We start from the raw sequence: 24,794 nt of genomic DNA on the forward strand, positions 1-24,794 counted from the left end.
CATCCCAAATGGCCGCTTTACAGTATAAAGAATTACACCCTACATCTTTTCCCCATTATAAATACAGACAAAAGATAACAGTGATGTGTGGTTCAGCACTGCAATGTTAATATCTGAGGACACTTTGTTCTTCCTGCCTATGACCTTGTGCACAAAGAAGGGGATTCACTAAACTCTGTTAAATCAAAAGCATAATGTGACATTACTTACAGGAATGGACATTATGCTCCCTGAGTTAACGTCATATTCACTAAGCTAATTCTATGCAATAATAACAGCCATAGTTGAGCTCATTATCATAGGTCTCATGTCACGTTATCGTTGCGTTAACAGGGCATTTTCTTGCATTTTATGACATTACTTGCCGTTATGTAATTGGCATTACACATTTTACGACCTTGAAATAGGGCTTTTACAGGAATGGAAAGGGAAATAACCATGTTAGTTAAATCATAGCGTTACACTTATCCAGATACTGCAAAAACCCTATTTCAGGGTCTGGATTGGAGTAACGCCAGGTTTATCTAAGACGTAACGAATGTAATGGTACTTCCATTATCCTTAACAGAGTTTAGTGAATAGGGGAATTGGGAGAAGGAGCGTTTACTCTCAGTGAGTACAGACACTGACTGGCACTGAGTTTGGAGCAGGGGAACCTGGTTCAATTCCTGGTGTCGGCCCCTTGTAACCTTGGGCAAGTTACCTTGTCTCCCTGTGCCTCAGGCGCCAAAAATATAGATTGTAAGCTCCACGGGGCAGGGACCTGTGCCTGTAAAATGTCTCTGTAAAGCGTTACGTAAAACTAGCAGCACTATACATGCTATTATTATTAGTGATATGATAACGCCTCATTTGCATTTCGTAATCACCAACGTCTGTTTTAGTTAGCACTGCTTCTTATGGGAGAAAACATGGCCTAATATTACATTATTACCCTTTGTGAATAAAGCGTTACTATTAACATGACGTTAATGAGAGAGGAGTCCTATTTTACTAGAGTCCCAAGTGCTATATATATACATACTCTCCAACATTTCACAGTGGATAATAGGTACATATGCGTCTATTATAATAACCTCTGCCCCTCATATATATCCCCACACCCCTTATATATACCCCACACATCTCGTATAGATTCACACATATGTCTTACACCCCTCATATACCCCCCTCATACCGCTAATGTATTTTATACGCCTCATATACCCCTACCGCACTAATGTAATAGCTTCCTCCACTAATGTAATAACCCCTACAACCACTAATGTAATAACCTCCACCCCACTAATGTAATAACCCCTACCCCACTAATATGATAACCCCCACCCCACACATGTAATAACCCCCACCCCCTGATGTAACAACCCCCATCCCACTGTTATATAACTCTCACCCCACCAATGTACTAACGCCCCCCAATACTACTATAATAGCCCGTATAATTTGACAGTCTCTCCTTAACTCAGTTCATAAGGAAGCTTCTTGCAACTAGAGGCTGAGCCTGCTGAGGGGCCGCAGGCAGAGTGGGATCCGCTTGCATAAGGACCTCAAAACGTCCAGACACTGCTGCTGTTTGCCGCTGCTGAGCGTTATCTGCAACCGCAGCTTAATCGCCGTATAGCGATGCTAAATATTGTGATTGGTCAGTGGTCACAGCAAGGAGCATGCGGCAGCAGCAGCAAAGTACTGTACATGCATGTATTCTGTTTGGGGTCCGGTATTCTTGAAGCGTGTGTATATATCCCTTCAAACAACACGTGGAGAAACTCCTGTGAACAAAAAGGAACACACCTGAAATAGCTGCGATATATGGGGATATATAACACTTGGTACTCTCATATTTCTGGGTCTGGATGGGTGCAATGCCACCGTTATGGGAAGTCGGTCGTAATACGAGTCATGTTAAGTTAATGCAAGGCAGTGCTAACTTAAAGGACCATTGCCTTAAAAACAAGGGTGACCCTGGAGCTGAAATCAACGCTATTCAGCTCTGGAGACCCCCTGCTTCAAACCTAGTAAAACCCCAAAAAACAAGAGGTTTGGCCACTTTAAGATGCCGTTAAGCCTATGCTAATGAGGTCTTTTAATGGCCGTTGTTTTGGCAATTATGTAGCTTTATAGATTGGCGTTAACCTCAAGGAACATAACATCCATTAATAATTTTGATAATATGCCATTATGAGCCCTGAGTTAACAGAGCTTTGTGGATCTCGACCTCAGTGTTTAAAATGTGTGAAGAATAGTTCATGTTTTGCAATCCCTTTTAGCACTGAATGGGCTAATCATTTGTTTAAACATATTAAAAAGCAGGGGGTGGTTGATTTATTGAAGGTTATTTGTACTTTGCTGATACATTACGTGTTTTGAGTTACTCCAGTTTAATTCAGGTCATATTGGCATTATAGCCTTTCATTTTAATGACTTGGTTGTTATGGAACCAGAAACTTGGCAGTACGCTATATTGGTTACACAGAGGTATATCCTGCTATAAAACATTCTCAGGGGAGTTGAACATATTTAAATAATGTGATGCACCACTGTATATAAACATGCAATGATAACAGCTTGTGTCAAACATTGTAATCCATCCTCCAAACCTTGGCACTTTAAAATGATATGTAATTCAGATTACCATTATAGCTAAATATGCTCATTCGGATAACCTGAATGATACATGATAAGGCAGAATCTTGTATTTTAGTTGCTGCCGATGTGCGCTGAATGTGAATGGAAAAAAAAAGAGGTGTATATGTGTATATATATATTTTAAGTTATGGTGGGTGAAAAAGGTGACAAAAAACCTTCGCCATTAGCATATAGCCAATAAAGAATATCACTTGTGAGCACATTCACATATCTTAGACAGGTCTGCAACCCCGCCTTTCAACCATTATCACCTAACATACAGTGCTTCCACCACAGCAAGGGATTCTGGGAATGCACCACTTTGACAAAGGTCCTTCTGGCGGACCGAAACGTTGGTTCTGTCTTTGTTTCACAATATATTCTTTTTTGACCTAACATTTGAGTGCTGCCCGTGTGATTTCATCTAAACAACAGTATCGTATTTCCTATATATATATATATATATATATATAAAAATATATATATACACATATATATTATATACATACCAGATGTAGGTCCAGTAATAAGGAGACAGCACACAGATGTTTATAGTTCAAAAGTGTATATTGAAAATACAGGGCACCGCAACCGACGTTTCGGTCCGTGTAGAGGGACCTTCCTCAGGGTTGTGGAATTGACCACTAAACAAGAGCCCTTAAGTATTGATTTTTTAAATGAAGACTACCTATTGAGGAAAATAATGACTCTTTTGATCTTACAGTCTCAAACAATTACGTAAAATAAGTTAATATACTTAAACCTTTAACTCACTATATTTTTGTTGGTTCCCCATGAACATATCTTTTTATTTATTGTTATTGCCTAGTTCGTGATGGTAATAAGCTTGAAACAAGCATTTGTTTCCGATTTTGTTCTTTAGTTCAGATTTGACGAATAAGTGAGAAATCAACCCAATGAAATAATATGTAGGGATGCAGCGTCTGCAGCTGTGAGAATTGCTGTAACTGGTGAGCTGAAAATAGGACCATTTAGCCTGCAGGGAGAGATTAAACTGCAGAATTGAATCCAGACTGTGACTCTTTATCTTTGCACTTCCCGATGAAATAGGACACAGCAAGACCAGCTTTGTTTCCTTTTCTGATTTTGTGAGAGGGGCATGGTATTGTTTTAAGGGTTCAAGCTTCCGGCATTGTTATACAGCAACATTACAGTCAGCTATAAACATTTCACATTATTATGCTGCGCTTTATTTTATCATTTGTAGGTCTGTACTGGATAATCAGCCACCCAGATCTCTGGAGCAGTGTGATTTACCATCTTATCTTTCCACAGTAGTGCTCTTGACTGTATTAAAAAAAAATGATTGAAAGTGCTACTGTCAGATGATCCATTTGTTATACTATAATAGAGGTTCCATATATTGGTAATAATATAGACACTCTACACTATACCCTAATTAATTTGAACATGAAAATATATATGATATAAATACAAATGTAAATTTGATATATAATATTCTTTATAGGTTGTGTGACATGTTTCTTTTTCTATATGAACGGGCACAAGATGAGACACATCATTGCCCTGGCTTGCGGTTATCCTGTTACAGTTGCACTTTTGCATATGTATATACAGTATTCAGTGTGGATGTTGATCCCTCTGATCCTTCGTGGGGTCAGTAAGTTGGATATTCTGTTTTTGAGCTTTGGGGTGTACAGTCCTAGTACAGGCATTTTTTAAACTAAATACTGACCTTGAATAGCTTGGATAAGCTACATGATAAATGTGCTATGGCAGATTTACTGGGAAGAAGAACCCCTTGCAGAACATGGTCAACCCTACTCATTAAGAAATCTGATAGGCAGGCTAATTGAAGAGGTCCTTAAAAGAAATTACACAGTGCCGGGAACAATGTTAAGGATGGTCATAGCATCTTAATGTATTGCAAGACTTGTAAAAGATAAGTATGATTACAGAAGAGGATTTTGTTGGACCCTCCAGAATACTACTAATGCATAAGTCAGCAGTGTCACTGAAGTGGTAAAAATACATATCATAGTTGCTACAGGCTTGTAGCAAGTTTGTGGTGCTCTCAGAAGCAACTGGGAGAGTTATGAGCTTGATGCTGAGGGGAAGCACACTAATTAATTAAAAAAAAGAACACTATGGTCTTTTGCCACAAGGTGGAACTGCTACTCTTTATACCCAGGATATTTCAACCATTATATACAGGGTTCTGCTATCTATTACAGGTTCTCTACCCATGTGAAGGGCTGTACTTTACCCTATTTATCCTACATATAGGGAACTATTGGATGCAACTATACACATTACTACTTACTGTGTTGTTTTACCACTATCATATATAGGTGGTGCAAAATCCATTGGTTAATTATTCTATCCCAATAAGGTATTAAAGTATTCTTTTTAGGCTACTGACCCGGAGTAACCTTACGATCAATATATGCTAGGGGTCAGTGACCTGAACTATTGATATAAGCAGTATCCCATGTTGCCAAGATTATCCTATATTTTTTGGAATCCTTCTCTGCTCTATGTCTAATTGATATGGTTTAACAGTATAGATAGACGAATATAAATATTGCAACTATTATCAGCTCCTTTAATAAGTTACCACCAAGGGACAACATTATATGCTCATTTATTGCAGGATTTGGTGAGAAGTTCATAATACATAAAAGCAGCTGTATCTGGTGCAAACAATTATTAAGTTTACTGACTACCAATGACTACCACTACTATACTGTACCTATAAATCCTTTATGCATATCCATGGTGTTATTACACTAACTCCTGTCTTCACTGATGGGATAATAGATTGGATTGGTTGGTTATCAAACTGAGGGAGATAGGGATTTATTTATTTACTACCTATACTCCTTTATTAATATTTAGATCCTAACACCTACATGGGCGTTGAGGGACCCATTACCGTGTCGTCGTTTTAAACCCATATATTTGAATAGATTGTGTTAATAAATGAGTTTTAATATATGTCATAATACATCTACTAGGGGATCAGAGTGCCCATAACTGGGTTTGCATATATCAAATTTCCAAGTAGGTGCTGGTGGGGCTTACTGAGACGTATCCAAAACCAAAATTAATGGCCCAGGCAGATGGTGAATTCACAGACTTTTGTATTCACGACCAACTCCTTAATAACAATACCACACCTCCACCAAGGTAGTTTGGTTGTTAGTTCTAAAGCCCGAGCACAATACACTTTTTAACACAAGTCCCATTAATATGTTTTTTAAATTCATATTAGTGCACGGTGAAACTTCTGCAGATAGTTTAGTTTAGTACGTGTTACTTTCTGGCTCTTGCTAAATGAGTCACAAAGATCTCTCAAAGACTGTTTTACTCACGACGTGAATTTCAGCACACTTTGTACACAAAAGAACTGCAAGCCTGCCAATGTTCAATCCTATTGGACTTAATGAATACAACTTTGTCTTGTTTTTTGCCAGCACATATATTACAGATAACATGCTTGCAGAGACAAAGCACTCACACAACTAGCATCCATTTATGCATTCAATTCTTCACTGTGAGAAAGAAGTGCAAATGTATGCTCCCAAACCAAAATGTTCAATTGGAATTTAAATTGAGAAGCTAAATAAGAAAGTTTTTTTTTTTTTTAAATAATAACTCTCTCATGTTTTTCTGCAAAGAATGTAATTTTGACCTTGATTTCAGATGGAAATTGCTATATTTACTTAGCCCATATCCTCTGAGTAGCACAGATTCTCATAGGAACTGTCACTCTGAATATTCTGTCATACCCAGGGATGTAGATCTGATTAGCAAAGCACGTTGGCAGCCGAGAAATTAATAATTGCATGCATTGTTCCCAACCACGACAGCCGCCCTCACTAGGGGCACCGATGCTGGCATCTCTGATCCCAGCCAGATGACGACTCCTCATATATGACAACCTGAAGCCATCTGGACTGAAGCGGGTACAGTGCATTTCAAGGCTGGCATATCATACAATTACTCTCACTAAATAGCACATATTAAATACCATCTGCTGTGGCATTGAGGTTGGAGTGATCCATGAAGAAGTGGACTCTCCAATGGTTCTGTTAAATTGGTGTTCACTGTTGGGTACAACCAAATATATTCTGAATATGATTTTTTTTTAAAAATGCAACTGCTATTTGGTATTTTGGTTAATGAAAGTAGAAGCTTATACAGCATACTAGCTTGATACATGGTTACCAGACATTTTTTTTTAAACTTCATTATGGTTAATTTTTTAGTAAAAGATCAATTAAAAGTTTAAAATGTACTTTTCATGTTACATATCTCAGAAAGGCATTTGCCACCTGTATTTGCTAGTGTCAGCAAATCACTTCACTTGCATGTGCTTTCCTACGCTTAGAACGTAAGTTAACTAGAACATCATCTCGGAGGGTCCTTTTTTCATCACTTTTCTGTATGTAAGTTCAATTTAAGTGTAAACATCTACGGCTAATGAAACGTGTAGAACAAGTCTTACATTATGAGACAGCTTTTTTTTTTGGTCACATTGGAAGTAGCTTTGGGCATCTTTGTTTTTTGTTGTATACATTTAGCCACGCCCACTAGCACTCCTTTTGACACTTATATGCATATATATACCACAGGGGTAGTAAATATGTTTGGTAGCTGAAGCCTTTTTTGTTATCTAGTTAGTCTAATAAAAAAAAGTATTCACTATGTAAACCTTGGATAATGGCCTTTTCCAGAAAACATAGCAACAATACAAGATTTACAAATCTAAACATGTTTATGCAGAAAAATTGCTAGGATTAGTATGATAATGATTAGTGCCTCTTGGTGTCCTCCCTCCCCCATATTTTGTTATTAATACTGTTAAATATAATTTATACTGTTAATATTAATATGGCTATTTCTGTATTGTATTGTTGATCTATTTATGTTGGTTTAATTGTCTGCCTTTTCCCTCCTTTGTTTGATAAATGACTCAAACTACCTTACTGATTACGCTACTCATTCCTCCAACACGGCTTAGTAACTGTGAGATGTTAGGAAAATCTGTCATGACCTAACAGCTGTTATGCCATCATTACTGTTGCTGGGTAAAAATGGTGGCCAACTCTCAGAAAAGCAAAACATACACCACGGTTTGTGTTACGCTCCTTTAACATGTCATTACACTGCATTTTTCTTTTTTCTTGCAGCTGTCTCATAATACACAGATTCCCAACAAGCTCTGAGAAACCCCAACCATTACCACATAATATATATATATATATATAACAGTGGTTGACAAATCACCAAAAAATCTACTCGCCACCTAGTACCAAACGTGTGCTGCTTGGGCCAATATTTACTCGCCCGGGGGTTAAATCCACTCGCCCGGGGCGAGCAAATGTATAGGTTTGTCGAACACTGTATATATATATATACAGTGTTCGACAAACCTATACATTTGCTCGCCCCGGGCGAGTGGATTTAACCCCCGGGCGAGTAAATATTGGCCCAAGCAGCACACGTTTGGTACTAGGTGGCGAGTAGATTTTTTGGTGATTTGTCAACCACTGTTATACATATGCAAATGTATAGGTTTGTCGAACACTGTATATATATATATATATATATATATATACAGTGTTCGACAAACCTATACATTTGCTCGCCCCGGGCGAGTGGATTTAACCCCCGGGCGAGTAAATATTGGCCCAAGCAGCACACGTTTGGTACTAGGTGGCGAGTAGATTTTTTGGTGATTTGTCAACCACTGTTATATATATATATATATTATGTGGTAATGGTTGGGGTTTCTCAGAGCTTGTTGGGAATCTGTGTATTATGAGACAGCTGCAAGAAAAAAGAAAAATGCAGTGTGATGACATGTTAAAGGAGCGTAACACAAACCGTGGTGTATGTTTTGCTTTTCTGAGAGTTGGCCACCATTTTTACCCAGCAACAGTAATGATGGCATAACAGCTGTTAGGTCATGACAGATTTTCCTAACATCTCACAGTTACTAAGCCGTGTTGGAGGAATGAGTAGCGTAATCAGTAAGGTAGTTTGAGTCATTTATCAAACAAAGGAGGGAAAAGGCAGACAATTAAACCAACATAAATAGATCAACAATACAATACAGAAATAGCCATATTAATATTAACAGTATAAATTATATTTAACAGTATTAATAACAAAATATGGGGGAGGGAGGACACCAAGAGGCACTAATCATTATCATACTAATCCTAGCAATTTTTCTGCATAAACATGTTTAGATTTGTAAATCTTGTATTGTTGCTATGTTTTCTGGAAAAGGCCATTATCCAAGGTTTACATAGTGAATACTTTTTTTTATTAGACTAACTAGATAACAAAAAAGGCTTCAGCTACCAAACATATTTACTACCCCTGTGGTTCCCAGCCTTATGTCCTTTGTGCGCCCCCTGCTAGAAAATATTTGTTCTGAAAACCCCTATGTAATAATTCTATTGCTATTCATCAGACTATTGCTAACAAAACTGTTTAACTGATCCTAGGCAGTATAGTGTTAATAATGTTCCAAAGTGCACCTCAGTGTGTGCAGACAGCATGGGTAATATAGCTGTCAATTACTGCAGGAACTTCCAAGGTCACGCCCCACAATGCCTTGCCACTATGGATGCAAAGCATTGTGGGGAGCGGTTTGGAATCTCCTGTTGTAATTGACAGCTTTACCACCCACGCTAAGGTGCAGTATGGGGCCTTACTAAGTGTGCAGGTCCTTTATGGGCTCAGAAAGCAACTATACTGTCTTGGATTCACCATTACATATATTTTTGGGGTGAACCCATTGGAGATGTCACACGACCCTGTATTAGGACTATACTAACACTGCTATCATAGCATTTTGCATATTTACCACTGGGTGTCGCTGTTGTCCTTTGTATGATTTGTACTATGCTCAAATCTGATGATCCTTTTTATATGGAACTGCAGTTACTGGAAATGACTAATGCAGGGAATCAGTAATTTACTATTTGTTATAGTTATTTTTTATTAGCATTTTACATGGCGTGACTGTACCATGAGCTTTATAATAGGATTGGATGTCACAGGGGAACACAGTATCAACCTGTGCTGTATACATTAATTCAGAAAGTGTGTGGCTCTTAGGCTGCGCTTATAGTGGCGGCGACGCAATGTCGCGGCAAAACAAATATATTGCCGCCGTCGCATGCGCTTATAGTAGAAGCGACGTGACGGCTTGGTCACGATCGCTGGAAGTCAATTTGATTTTTCCGGTGACCGCAGCGTGATGTTTCCGTCGCTGTCGCCGGCACTATAAGCGCAGCCTTATTCTTTAAAGTGCTATAGCGTTAATTTGGCGCTAAGGCACGGAAAGCCCCGTTGAAGCCTATAGAACAAGGGACTATGGGGGGGGAGGCCTCTTTCCCAAAAAGCTTTTAGTGAGGGCAGCTAAAATGTGGTGCTCATCTGGGAGGGTCTGTTCCCAATTTTCTCTGTATCTGATAAACAGATGCATCTCACAGAGGGTTACATTCCTGAAAGTGCAATTCAAATAAATAGTCATTACATGAAGCTGCTCCATGAGCTGCTATCTTAAAAGTGTAAACAGCGTGGTGAGATCATTTCTTTGACGCTTCAGCAAATACTTGTGAAACGCTACTTGTCAGTACAAGTCATTTTTTTTACGGTTTTGTGACTGGATGATCTTTTTGTCCTGTCTATTGACTTTAAAAATAAAGTGTGACATGCACACAAACATAAAACGTATCAAACATTATGAGGAAAAAAAAGATACAGCAAAAAAATATTGTTTCGTGTGTGCGCCTAAGCGTCCTGATATCCTAAACGTTATTACATTGTTTCTAGGTAACATTTTATAATGATAAAATCAGGTTTACTATTTTGCCATGTAATTCAGTATAAATTGAAACTTTTTTTTTTTTTAAAGCAGACTAACCCCTTCAGGACTCCATTTGTTAGAGGTAAAGTCTATTAATTTCTGGTATTTCATACTATCAACTGAACTCCTGAATTGCTGCATGGAGCTGCGACTCAATGTGCTGCAGCCACCTCCAGTACTCATGGGATTAACGAGTCCCTGAGCTAGTCAGTCTCTTGAATAGGAAGGAATACAACCTTGCAAAATGTCAGAAGGAAGTTAATCACCGTGACACTGCAATTCAGGCAGTGTATTGTTAATATGGTATAACTATTCTCTCCTCCCCTTCCTGCAAACCCCTTAATGAATTTCTTGCCCATAAATTGAATGGTATTCTGGAAAACATCAAAGCAACTGAAAAGGAGGTCAGGACTGTGCTGACAAAGAGGAGAGAAGTCAGACAAAGGCACAGAGACACGTAACTGTCTGACAAAGAGCAAACAAGTGTGACAGGTGTACCTGGCGTAATTAACTTTTATCCAATGAACTTGCTTATTATATTAAAGCCAGCGTGAGGCAACTTCAGCATCCCATTAGAGACTCCAGTTCTTTGTGCTCTGTTCCCTTCAAGAAACATTTACTTGGTTAGAAGCCAGTGTGAGGGAATACTGGGTTGTAGCTGAACCTGAAAGGATCATCTAAATATGGGGATTACAGAGGTTTAGATCTTTTCACCATATCTGTCTGTGTGTGACGAGGAAATGATGGATATAATATTATCCAGTATGTACAAAGCTAGATCATTTTAGTGAATAGGTTCTATGTGGCCCCTCATGTCTGTGACCAGCCTCATACATTTGGCCCCTGCACCGGCTGTGAACACCGTCATATAACCACTAACATCCCCACCCTCAAACGTTACTGGGACCAGCTGTCGGACTGGACCATACTCCATCCTGAGGCATACTCCATCCAACAATGAGCAGCCACATTACCTTTTTGTTTCAACATTGTCCTTCCCCCCAGATTGTAAGTTCTCGGGAGCCGCGCCTTCATTACCTCTCTGTCTGTTTCCTCATGTTTGCCCTTATTTGTATGTTATTGTTTATGTCATTATGAAATCTCTGCACCCCCATTGTACTGCGCTGCAGAATATGCAGAATACGCAGAATACGCAGAATACGTTGGCGCTACTGTATACAAATAATTATGAAAGAACGAAAAAATGTTGAGTGATAACCGTAACAGCTCCGGCAACTCTCTACAAAAGAACCTCTTAGAGTGCGCTCTCCTATGTGAATAAACTTATTTACTACAACAGGACTGGTCGAGATTTAGTATTGAAAATGTCTAATAAAATGACCCCGTGTGTGTGAAGTGATTATTGAATTACATTTTTGCCATGGCGATGGGCGTCAAGTGGGGGTCATGTGACGTCACGTTACACGACCCCCGGCGTAATTTGACGCTGCGTTGCCATGTCAATGCGTCATCTGAAGCCGGGTGAACCTCGGTAAGTTAAGTTAAAGAGGCCTCACGCGATTCCCTGGCATTTAATATAAAGGCACTGGGTAAGGGCGCGGGGCCTCTGCAACCGCCGCGCCCCCTCCCATAAAAAAATCCTGCGACCCCCAGTTTGCGCACCCCTGGCTTAACCTATTAACCAACCAGTCCTGTTGTAGTGAATAAGTTTATTCACATAGGAGAGCGCACTGTAAGAGGTTCTTCTGTAGAGAGTTGCCGGAGCTGTTACGGTTATCACTCAACAATTTTTCGTTCTTTCACAATTGTCTTATTAACCCTAGTGCACCCCTATATATGGTAATAGGCAGAGCGGGTGTGGCCATAGTCACGCGCTATACAAATAAGCAATAATAATAGGTTAAACCAGGGGTGTGCAAACTGGGGGGCGCTGGATTTGTTTGGGGGGGAGTGCGCCCGTTGCAAAGGCCCCGCGCCCTTCCCCTGTGCATTTAAATTAAATGCCGGGGGGATCGTGTGAGGCCTATGCAACTGAACTTACCGAGGTTCACCCGGCTTCAGATGGCGCATTGACATGGCAACGCAGCGTCAAATTACGCTGGGGGTCATGTAACATGACGTCACTTGACACCCATCGCAATGGCAAAGCCGGGTCAAATAACGCCACGGGTCACGTCATGTCACATGAACCTGCGGCGTCATTTGACGCGGACAGGAAGGTAAGGGGGGCGCAAGAACCGGGGGAGTGGAGGCATCGGGGCGCAGCAACAGCTGTTTGTGCACCCCTGGGTTTAACAAAGAAACTGTGAGTAGCAGTGCATATCCTCTTGTGATGCAAGGTAAATTGCAGATTATTATGGCGGTGCTGACTGGTTCTGTCCAGGGATCCTGGAGCTGCTCGGGTAATCAGCAAAGATGTTCAATGGGACCAGTCACACAAGAACGATCAAGCTGCATTAGTTTAAGTGTAATTAACTTTTTGTTATGCAGATACAGTAATGGCACAACGTTTCGAGGCCCAGCGCCCCATCGTCAAATGAGAAACCATCACAGTTGTGCCATCACTGCATCTGCATGATAAAAAAGTTCATCATGTTTAAGCTAGAGTAGCTTGGTCGTTCCTATACGACTAGTCTCACCGAACATTTTTAGTGAATAGGTTAAGACGGAGAAATGTGTGATATTAATTTATTAATAATGGCTATTATTTATGATGGGAGGGGATTTATTCATGTCACTCAAGCAAAGCGCTTCTGAAATGACATCACGAAACACCCCTTGTAGAAACGTGTTATGTGCACGGAGAGCGGCTTTACAACCCCTTTTTCTTTGTACTGACTACAGTGAATAAGCAGAGGTTTTTTTTCATTCGTTTTTGCAGTTCCGCAACAAATTAGAGACATCACCCCTCCATGCGTATGATCTGCACAAAAGAATTGAAAATGTGCTCTCCAAGATTTTTTGCGATTGTTTTCTGTAAAGTAACATTCCCCTGATTTGTTTACATGTAAATAACAATGCATGGATATTTTAATTTGAAACTATAGTTAACAGTGACTATATCAATGAAAATGCTATGCAGACATAATTTGCAGAGGTTAGCAATAATCTAATGTAATATTTGACTAACAATACCACCTACTATTAGAAAATCTTGGGTCTTATTTTCTCCAGTAAACATGTATAACACTCATGTTGCAACCAGACCTTTCCTAAAATATCTTCCTTTTTCTCATTAAATGAAGGCAAATTGCTCACCAACTGTGACAAGCGCTTTGGGGGATGTCACCTAGAATTGGTAGGGAACCCAGATCGTAACATTTGGATTTAGATTAGAAGGTAGAATTTTTTCAGCACTAATTCATATTTATAACCTCCCACTCTCCGAGCAGAGTGGAGCACCGCAGGCTAGATCTGCTTGCCAGAAAATGAGGTGGTTTATATTACAGTATGCTAGCTGCACTTAGAGATACCTGATGTTTGCCTTGCTCATTACCAAAGTATTGCATGTAAAGTTAAGGTGTACAAGTGTTACCATGTCAAGCACACGTAAGGAAAGACGCATTTCTATTCCACTTAGAAGAATGCCAGTGCAGTATTATGCATTAGTACAGTAGTTCTTTTAGACACAGTTCTCTTTTAGAAGTACTGTATATCAATTGTGTGCGCTGTAACTAGACCTCGCTGACCAATAATTATGAATGACTACATTTAGGTTTTTTTTCTGAATTGTACTCATAATTTTACTTTTACACAGTTTTTATAATAAATGTTCTTACTTTTTCAGTAAAATGCACGGGACTCAGCATTGGATTCCTCACTGGGTACAATGAGCCTGGACAGTCCTAAGGGTCTAGTCTCTTTGCCTCTTAAATGTAACTTGATAGCTTGGGTAATTATCCCTGTATACAGTACAGTATAATATCATGTTTGGTTGATTAAACACCATTTTGTTTTTCCCTAAACATGTTTTCCTCCTTTGTTATTTGTATTCTCTTGCTTACAATCTATAATATGCATCATACACCTCAATCTTCTACCTCCTGCTTCTACCATAAAGCTTTGGTCCCGCTGCTTCCGGCGGCGCGTGCGGTTCCTCACCAGCAGGGGGATCCTTCTGAGCCGGTCCCAGTTCCCCCTCGCTGCACGGCTCACAACACGCTGTGACGCGTCAGCCGCCAGGGGATGCAAGAAAATTGCGATCCCGAGCGGTGACACGTCACGTGGTGCGCTGATGAGCCTATCAGCGGCGGGAGCTGTCAGAGAGCTTCCTCCACAAGGTAGGAGGTGGTGTGTGTGTGTGTCAGCACGGAGAGGATGAATACAACCGTATTAGTGATGCGCTGGTAACCAGATGCTGCCGAGCTGATTCAGACCGCCTCCTGCAGCCCAGGAGACCGACCCCCGCTGCAGCCATCCGCGCGGGGGGGGGGGTAGGGATTTACAGGAGCAGCAGAGGGCATGTGGAGGGAGGGGGAAAGTAGCGGGTCAAACCACGCCCCCCCGCTCAAACCACGCCTCCCCGGCCGCCGCTCCCTACAGACCGCAAGTAGCGGTCAATTGCCTGTCAGCACGCCGCCTGTCTGCAGTGCGGGCGCGCTGACTGAGGGAGCGGGGCCTTAGCCTAATACCGTTTCATCTGCTGTAAAGCAATGAGCCTCCCAGCTCTCAGAAACACACCAACTTTCTGTTTCCCTGGACCTTATGTTTCCACTCTGCCTTCCTCCTTGATTATAAGATCCAGAGCAGGGCCCCCCTTACCTCCAATACATGAGTAGGTTCATATTTATATTGTATTGTTCTTGTCTTCCAACCCCATTGTGTTGCACTGCAGAATATATTGGTGCATTATAAATAAATTATAATAAAAATATCTTTAGATCCCCATTTCCCCCTTTTTTACATTTTACATGCACCACCTGATGTGCTTTTGACAACTTCTTCTTTGCTTACATCCACCTGGAGAAGTGCACACAGTGCTCAGTCCCAGTTGTGGTGTTACAATTGATCTGCAAATTTTGGACTAGCAAAAAACAAAAAGTGGAGCTCTACACTCCCAATAAATACCACATTCAGGTGCAAAAAACTTGCGAATTACGTGCAAAAGGGAATTTGTGCTGAAATGCGTATAATAAAGGGGTGTATTCCTCCACTCAACCCCAGGAAAAGACTGTCCCAGACGTCTTCTCCAAACGTATTCTCCAAAAGATAAGGGGGTGGGGGGCTGTACCATGTGAAGAAAAAAAAATACATAGAGTGCTCTATGTAGTTTTTTTTTTTCTCTCCTCTCCCATTTTGTCAACAGTTTTTACTACCAAATATCATGTTGGTCCTTATTAGCTGCTTTTAATCTTGTCTCGCTGGTTCTTTTATGTCATTAGATTAATCATAATCCCCCATATGTCTTCCCCTGTGGTGACTGACAATAGCAGTGACAATGCTGTCATGTATCCTCAGGTTGCTTTTGCCCATTTGCCCAGCTGACGTGATTGCCACTCTCTTGACCATTCCTCTTGTTCTTCATATTCTTCATATTGTACATCTTCCTAGGACAGTCAATTATATTTCTTATATATGCACTTTGTGACACTCCATTGGTCACCATCCATCTTCAAATATCAGTAATGTCCTTCCCTAAGCCAGTTTCTTAGGCATTTAACCGCCTTATGATTCACTTGTTTTTGTTATTTTAATAATGAAAAACTCATTGCTCATCATTGCTTCCAGTTATATATACATTTTCATTTGTTTAAGGTGTCCAAGTGTAGTTTTTCCTACAATTCTGTATCTTATTGGGTATTATTGTCAATGATATGGGAATAAAGGCAAATATAATGTGAGGCATATTAGCACTTCATCATATATTGTAGGCCTTTGTTTTATAAGGAAAAAAGTTTATGGGGACTTAAGAGTAGATATACTGTATTCAGTTCAAAGCATTTTCAAATTTTTATGAGACTCTTAGCACTAACTGATGCATCAAAAGCACAACTCTTCTGTCAATCAATGAGAAATAAACAATTAATTCATGCCTAGGAGATCCCTAAAGCCACAAGAACAAGATTTTTGGTGGAATGCATTTGAGAACTGGAAAGGAGGTTAAATGTGACGAACTGGTAATTAATTCATGTTTAACCTCCATTGAGAGGAGATGCACTGACGGACAAAGACATGTTTCTGACAAGTGCCAGCGGCAGAGCAGATAACTGTGGTTAATAATCAATAAGCTTCGGGCCTGCATGGTGGGTACTGTTGGAAGTAAATGCAATGTGTAAAACCTGTAGGGATTATATCTTGGAATATTAATGCTCTTTTTGTTTATTGTTATACAACGGATATATGTTAATGTTTGTTGATATCTTTTATTTTGTTTCTTAGACTACACAGTTGTGTTGTTTTTTTATTTTATTGCATCCTTTGAGCATAGATAATAACCATTTGACTCACCTAATTTATCCATTTTCCGGTAATCTCAGGATTGTTTTCCCTATATGCATATTAACTTGTATTTGTTTTAGTTCCTTTTCTGTGCCTGATACCTACTTCAAAAATCTTGATTTTTAACAATATTGTAAAGCTCTATTGTATGTAATCAACAAACTGCAGAAAATGGTGTTATATTTTTTTCATGAGTTTTGGCAGTTTAGTTACATACAGTAGTATCAATTCAACATCACCACTGCACAAAAAATTCCAGTCCTCAACTCTTCAGGAACCTACTACCTATTGCAATGTATAAAGTAACACAGACCATTCAAGCTATGAAGCGCAGCTCAAATATTTTCCTAAGAAATCTTTACAATGTATAGTAAATAAAAACACCACTTGTGGGTACATTTACATGTCTCAGACAGGTCCGCAATCGTGTCCTTCCCCATTATCGCTTAGCAAACAGTGCTTTCACTGCAGCCAGGGATTCTGGGTAATGACATGCAAATGAGCACAGCATGTCACTCTTTACTTCTTTTCCATTTTATCATGGAGCCCTATACGCTTACGCCTGCCATATTACACAGCTTTTCAGCACAGCCTGGGTTAAAGCAGTGCAGAGCCAGGAAACCTACTCACAGACAGTTGTTTCGACCTTTTGGGTCTCATCAGTGCAAGGCTGGTTACTGGCTATGTATACAAAGATATTATTACTTCAAGGGACATCCTATTTTGCCTTACTCGGTTTGAGAGAAGGGCACGATGACCTCAAAGCCATGAAAGTTTTGCTAACTTTAATCTCATTCCACTAACCCCTTCTTTGAAACTGTGCTTGCGAAATGGTTGAGTAACCGCAGAGAACAAGAGAGTGAGATGGGGGAGGGGGGATTGTGCTGGGACCTTTAAGCCTGGAATTATGAAAAATCCAGGGAGGAACAGCTCAATGGCACAAGGCACCCGTGGGGACTTCCTGAAAGGTTTTAGAAATTCAAAGCAGGTCTCGGAACCTCAAAGTGGTGTCAGTCAGTGTGCCGGGACAGGGATCACTAAGACTGCAGCCAAACAATACAGGATTGTCTAACTAAGGTGGGAAAAGAGGGTCTCAGAAGCTCTCTCTCACAGCAGCGGTTCCGCTAGTCAAGCATGCGTTCCACATGAATCATTTCTGGACAGAGCCTGAGCATAATCCCCCCCAGTCTCTCTATGACAACTTGACGGAGAATTTTGGTCTGAGTGACAGGAGGCAGGCGATTGACAGGGCAGAAACACTATGCTTTCTCCCTGTGACAAACTATATAAACTTAGTAAGGAATGTTTTGAAATCGTTAAGAAAAATAAATGTAACGATCTCTCTCTCTGAATGAGGAAGCAGAAGGGTTTAACCCGAGCTGCATGATGTGAGTGAGGGTATTCTAAGGAATACATTCTTACATACTGGGGAACTTTTTAGTGGTACTCTGCAGCAGTACGGCTACTTTCTGGGCAGAATATTAGTATGAGCTTTCACAGATATTAGTTAGAGACACGGGGGCAACAGGAGATTGGTTGCATTGGTGCGTTACACCATCAGGAGAAACTAGCACTTTTTTTTCACCTTGGTTCCTGGAAAGGTGTACCCGACAAGTGCTTCTTGCATCAGAAATTGTTTCTTGACACAAGCTTTTCACACCATGTGTAGAGAGAATTGTACCTGACACCTATCTCGCTGTATTGTTCCCTTTAACACTGCAGCATAGTTTTTCTGCAATCGCTGATTACAATTTGTGCAGTGAAGAACACAACATGAGATTATGCTAACTTGGTTATTCTTCCCGCTCAATATGTTGTACCTTATTCATAGTGTAAGTGTATTCTGCGTTTTACGATGCAGACATGACATTTTGTAACCTTCTTGCTATGATTTACAAGGATTCCCACATTTTTGACTTGGGTGTGATTCGAATTACTTTTATACTTGCCATTGTTGCTATTTAACACCCCCTAACATCCACACCCCCAAACCTTAACGGAACCAGCTGTGCGGCTGGACCATACCCCATCTTGAGACATACTCCGTACCACCATGTGCATCCACTTCACCTTTTGTTTCAACATTGCCCCTTATTCCCTCTAGATTGTAAGCTCTCCGTGCAGGGCCCTCATTACCTTGTGTATCTTTTTGCGCTTGTCTGTGCTTATTTGTGCCATTCTGTTTATCTAATTGATGTCACACTGTACCGCGCTGCAGAATAATTGTATCAATGAAGAAAAAAGAAAAAAAAGAAAGAAAAAAAACAATACAGACGTAAAAGCAATCAGCTTGCAGCATTTTACTGCAAGCATGCAGTCCCAGAACATGCCTGCGGAGGCTGCGTGTTCCAGATTCGCCCAGACAGCATCTGGTTTTAATTGCTCTGTTTCTACAGAATCTTTCTTCAAGGCATGGATTACAGTTTAAAAGCTAATCACATTCACGTGTTTTATAAACAGCGATATAAAATGGAGCAAGATTCTTCTCTGTGAAATAACATTTCATGTATGACATATGTGTGTTAAAACGAGTATAACAATTATACTCTAACAAGCTTAACACAAACTTTTAGTTGTATTAAAGATTTAAAACTGCCTGTGACAGCTTGCCAACTGGCTGATTTTAGCCCTGAAATGTAATTAAATACACTCAAAAAACTTTTTCTGTTTCACTTAGAATAATACAGTATATGAAGTCATAGCTGAAATGTATTAATGTAAAATGATTTACAGGCCACAACAACCTGGAAAATGTATTGGGAGAGTCTGCGGGTTGTTGAAAGGTTGGACCCCTAGTTATTAACCGTCATTTTTAGATCTTTTGCATTTTGAAATCCTGAGACAAAGGAAAACTAGCCAGCGGCAGGATTAAACATCTTTATTTATCAGAACTTTCCTAAACAATGTTGTGTCACTATATGTCAGTTTCACATACAGTACCGGCAGAAACGAACCACTTCAAATATTACAGTATTACAGTCTGTCTTCACTTTTTTGTAGCTGTTGAGTCGCTTTTTTTGAATAGCACAGGTAATCACGCGCGCGCGTGCGCGAATACTCGTGCACGCGAAGCACACTTTTTGTGTGTATAGACTTCAGAGCTCTGAGCGACAGATGGGCGTGGCTATGATGTGCACAGGTAGGCGTGGCCATGACGTCACACCCTGATTGGGAACCCTGGAGGGAGAAATTGTGAAAAAGGACGTTTTTTTCCAGAAATTTTTATATAGACGTTATCTAGCAGTGCGGCTTTCAATGTTGCTTGCGTGTGGCTCATTTTTCTACCCCCCAACAGAATGAGGACTAGAAATAAAGTCACTGCAAAGTCTTGGCCCGGAGCGCTTTTAATATATGAAAAGCTTTTCTGCAAAAGACAAAAAATTCACACACACACACGCATATATATATATATGTGTGTGTGTGTGTTTATATACAGTCATGTGAAAAAGAAAGTACACCCTCTATTATTTGAAAAAGTATATATATATATAATGTGGGTGTATGTGTACGCAAACTGCGGAGCGGGAGAATTTGCAGGGAGGCGCGGGCTGTTACAGAGGCCTCGCGCTCTTCCCTCAGGCATTTAATTTAATGCCGGGGGAGGCGTGAGGCTTCTGTAACCTCACTTACGTACTGGCAGCCGGGTCTTCGGCGACTCGTCGCCATGGCAACGCGCATCAAATGAGGCGGTGGGGTCACGTAACGTGACCCGCAAAGTCATTTGAAGCCGTGCCTTCGGTGGAGGGGGCGCGAACGCTGCGGCTCCCAGGAAGGAGACCGCAGCTGAAAAAGTTTGTGCAGTGCTGTCTTAGACAGGTCTGCAACCCTGCCTTTCACCATTATCCCCTAGCATACAGTGCTTCCACTGCAGCGAGGGATTCTTGGAAATGACATGCAAATGAGCACAATATGTCTCCTCCCTCAAATCCATTTTTACGTGGCACTCTTATTAGCTAATGCTCGCTGTTATTATATATATATATATACAGTGTTCGACAAACCTATACATTTGCACGCCCCGGGCGAGTGGATTTAACATCGTGGCGAGCTCCTATTGGCCCAAGCAGCACACGTGTGGTACTAGGTGGCGAGTAGATTTTTTTGTTGGGCGAGTAGATTTTTTGGTGATTTGTCGACCACTGTATATATATATATATATATATATATATATATATATATATATACACACAAAAAAGAATCCCAAATAGGCGCACACAGGTATACCAAATGTATTACAAAGTTTATTAAGTTATAAAAACGGGAGAAATAAATAAATCTGGGGGGGGGGGGACTCCAGACTATTCCTCGGGGGAAGGTGTAAAAAGTGCAAACAGTGGACTTAGGACAATGTCAAAAGAGAAGTATTAACTCTAGGCACAAAATCACAGACCGTGGAATAAGGTCTATGATGAAAAAATGCCGGAAAAGCTAATAATAGTAAGCAAGCTACAAACAACGTTTAGCATGTGCATAACATGTAACTAGGCCTATACATAAATAGGCCAACATGAATAGAGTAAACGCAGTTCAAGCATACAGGAGAAACAGCATAGTGTGCTGATGTTGCTCCAAAGAAAAAAATACAGTTCCTGTTTAGCTGAAAGTCCGTATATATCACACAGTCCAATACATCACCAGATTCAGATAATTGGTGAGTCTTGTAAGCACCATTAATTTCAGCTCCAGGGACCCACTTCCTCCTTAGATACTTACCTTCGTAGGGGGTGCCGGTATCTCTATGAAGTTTAAATGTCCAGGTCAAACGGGCCAATAGGAAGCCGCTATGGATGACGTCACAGCTTCCTATTGGCCCGCGTGACGCAAAGACATTTAAATGTTGCCATTATGTTAGGCACACAAGTTCCCTAAAATTAATAAACACACACTCCCAGCAAGCTCAGAACCCCAAAACCCACCATATCATATATATACTGTATATATATATATATATATATATATATCAATAAAAAAGAAAAACAGAAAACAGGCGCACTCATAGTGTAGCAAGGTAAAAAAAAAAATATAGAACTGGATCAAAATAAAAAATGCGCACTCACAAACAATTCAGGAACAGAGAGCATGTATGAGAATATCTCAATCACCCAAAGCAGCAGTCTCAGCTACATTATACACTAGGTGTGTGTCCAGCGTCTTACTCGTATGCTGCAGCAGTCGCCGGTGGATGTATCAGACACTCCGTGTTCCGGATATGGAAGGCATACGCCGTGCGTCTCACCCGCTCTGCTCCGCCGTCCACAGCTGATCAGCAACGTCACAGGATATTCTGGATTGGTTGTAGCAGCTCCCCGCAAGGAGTCACTGCTTTGGCTGCCTTCACAATGAAAAGGCTATGCGTCCCTGACTGTACGATCGTGCATACAATAATAAAATAGGCAATATATTTGCACTTGACCTCCAAAAAACACTCCCTACGCGTTTCGTCTTTTGGACTTTGTCATCCCCTGATGTGTCTGATACATCCACCGGCGACTGCTGCAGCATACGAGTAAGACGCTGGACACACACCTAGTGTATAATGTAGCTGAGACTCTGCTGCTTTTGGCGATTGAGATATTCTCATACATGCTCTCTGTTCCTGTATTGTTTGTGAGTGCGCATTTTTTATTTTGATCCAGTTCTATAAATTTTTTTACCTTGCTACACTATGAGTGCCATTTGATAAACATATATGTTATTCCCCATGCACCGCCATTATGTTTGTATTATTGAATATTAAGGTTGAGCTGTGATTATATCCCCTTTATCTACACTATGAGTGCGCCTGTTTTCTGTTTTTCTTTTTTATAGATATCTTTCAAGGAGTGGTGATCCTTACAAACAGGCTGCGTATACTCTGATGGAGAGTGGTCTGGAACTGGACTGTTTTTTGTCTCGTATTTGCTGATATATATATATATATTCATTTTTATTTTTTACACATTTTTCTATTTTTACTTAATTGTCAGTTGACTGTATTCAGTTCATATACATGATACATATTGATTTATCTGTGGTATTGTTTGGGCAGCATATATTTTGCTTAGCTTTCTAGCACCATTAGAGGTTTTTTTTGTGTTTTTATAGGTATAGGTAGGCGCCACTTCATTGTCCTGGTTCTGTTTATATACTGTATTAGTGTCAAAAGGAGTGCTACTGAGCGTGGCCAAATGTATACAACAAAAGACAGAAATGCCCAATGCTACATGTATATTTGTCACTATGTATTTTTGTCACATTGGATGTAGCATTGGGTATTTCTGTCTTTTGTTGTTCACAAGTTCCCTGGCTGCAGAAATACTGGTACCCCCAAGGCTGCCGACAGGGGGGGGGGGGGGGCAGAAGGTAGAGGTGTCCAGGGCCCGGTGGCGGCTGAGAGCCCGGCGGACGGCGTGCAACTTGGGCCCGACCTCTGGCCAGACCCGGCTGCCAGTCCTCTCCCGGCCAGGCCCTGATTCTCTCTCAGGTCTCTATCAGTGTCCCACGGTGACAGGCCTATGTGACGTCAGCACGCTGGAAGTAGGCTTGGCCCAGCATCCGGTGTGCGACAGCATGGAGGGAGACCTGGTGAGCGCCTGCTCGGCGTGGGACAGAGGGATAGAGTCCTGCAGTGAAAGCCGGGGCCCGGCCGCAAGAGGACCGGCAGCCGGGCCTAGCCAGAGGTCGGGCCCAACTTGCAGTGCCGGACGGACGGGCCCCCCGCAGACCATCCACAAGGTAAGTAAGTTTTTCTAAATATGTATTGGGGGAGTGGGGGTCTTGTTTATATGTATTGGGGATGGGGGTCTTTTTTTATATGTATTGGGAAAGTGGGGGATTTTTAAAATGTATTGGAGTGGGGGCTTTTTAAAATGTATTAGGGGAGTGGGGGGCTCTTAAAATGTATTGGGGGAGTGGGGTTATATGTATTTTGTGGGGGGGGTTGAGTAAGAGGGGGAGATGGAGGGAGTGAGTGAGGAAAAGAGAATAAGAATGAGACGCAGGGGAGAGAAATACATGCGAGGCGGGAGGGGGGGGGTGATTGAGGAAGAGGGAGTGAGACGGAGCATGACAAATACATGGGAAGAAGGTGGGAAATAGGGGCGACTCGTTAGGTGTGAAATGGGGGGGGGGCATGCAATAGCGCCGGGGCGGGGGGCCCCCCGGACGTAACTCTAGTCTTTGGGCCCCGGGAAATCTGTCTGATGCCCTGGGTACCTCTATGTAGGCAAGTATCTCTGGAAGCAGGGGGTTCCCGGAGGTGAACATGATGGGGTTCAATCCTATAACAAAAAAACAGAAACAGAAAAAACAAGCAATTCAACCGTGAGTGCTGCTTTAACTTTGAGTTATAGGAACCACTGAATAGAATTATCTCAATATAAAATATTAATCGACAGATGCCACAGGGCGGCGCTTTGCTTATGATACATTATTTTCATTTTAAGCATTGTTATTTATCCTATTATTTTGCCCAGGTAGCATTTTGTGACTAAAATCCACCAGAAACCTCACTTTTGTCATCTTTGTGTTGTATCTTTTCCTTGACTTTCCTGTTCTAGTTCCGCATGCCTGCTCAGGGAGGCAGAAGGTATAAAAGAAAGTAATTAAAAATTGGAAGTGTCTTACATTGGAGCATTTGAATGTGTTCAGTAGTGAAAAACGAGCGTCTTGTTGCAAGAAAATCAATTTTACAGTTACAGGAGCAGAATAAATAGAGGTGGTGCATTAAAGCAAATGAAAAGACCCTAGAACAAAAAACATAAAAGCAGAGGGCAGCCAGATACTGCCTGCTCCTCTGAATAATACAGGATATGGCTTCGCTTTCATACTCAAATCTCTGTTTACTTAATTGTTGGTACGTCACACATAGTAATATTGCAAGTAACAATAGGATGTGTATCGAAAATGTCAAAAATTA

General features: G+C 40.9%; 1 long non-coding RNA gene across 3 annotated transcripts in view; it reads left to right on the forward strand.

Annotated features, from left to right (window-relative positions):
* Positions 1–24,794, forward strand: part of LOC142501479 (uncharacterized) — a 149,895-nt gene that overhangs the window by 42,896 nt on the left and 82,205 nt on the right. The window lies entirely within an intron of this gene.

Source organism: Ascaphus truei, chromosome 8 (assembly GCF_040206685.1).
Source record: "Ascaphus truei isolate aAscTru1 chromosome 8, aAscTru1.hap1, whole genome shotgun sequence".
NCBI lineage: Eukaryota > Metazoa > Chordata > Amphibia > Anura > Ascaphidae > Ascaphus > Ascaphus truei.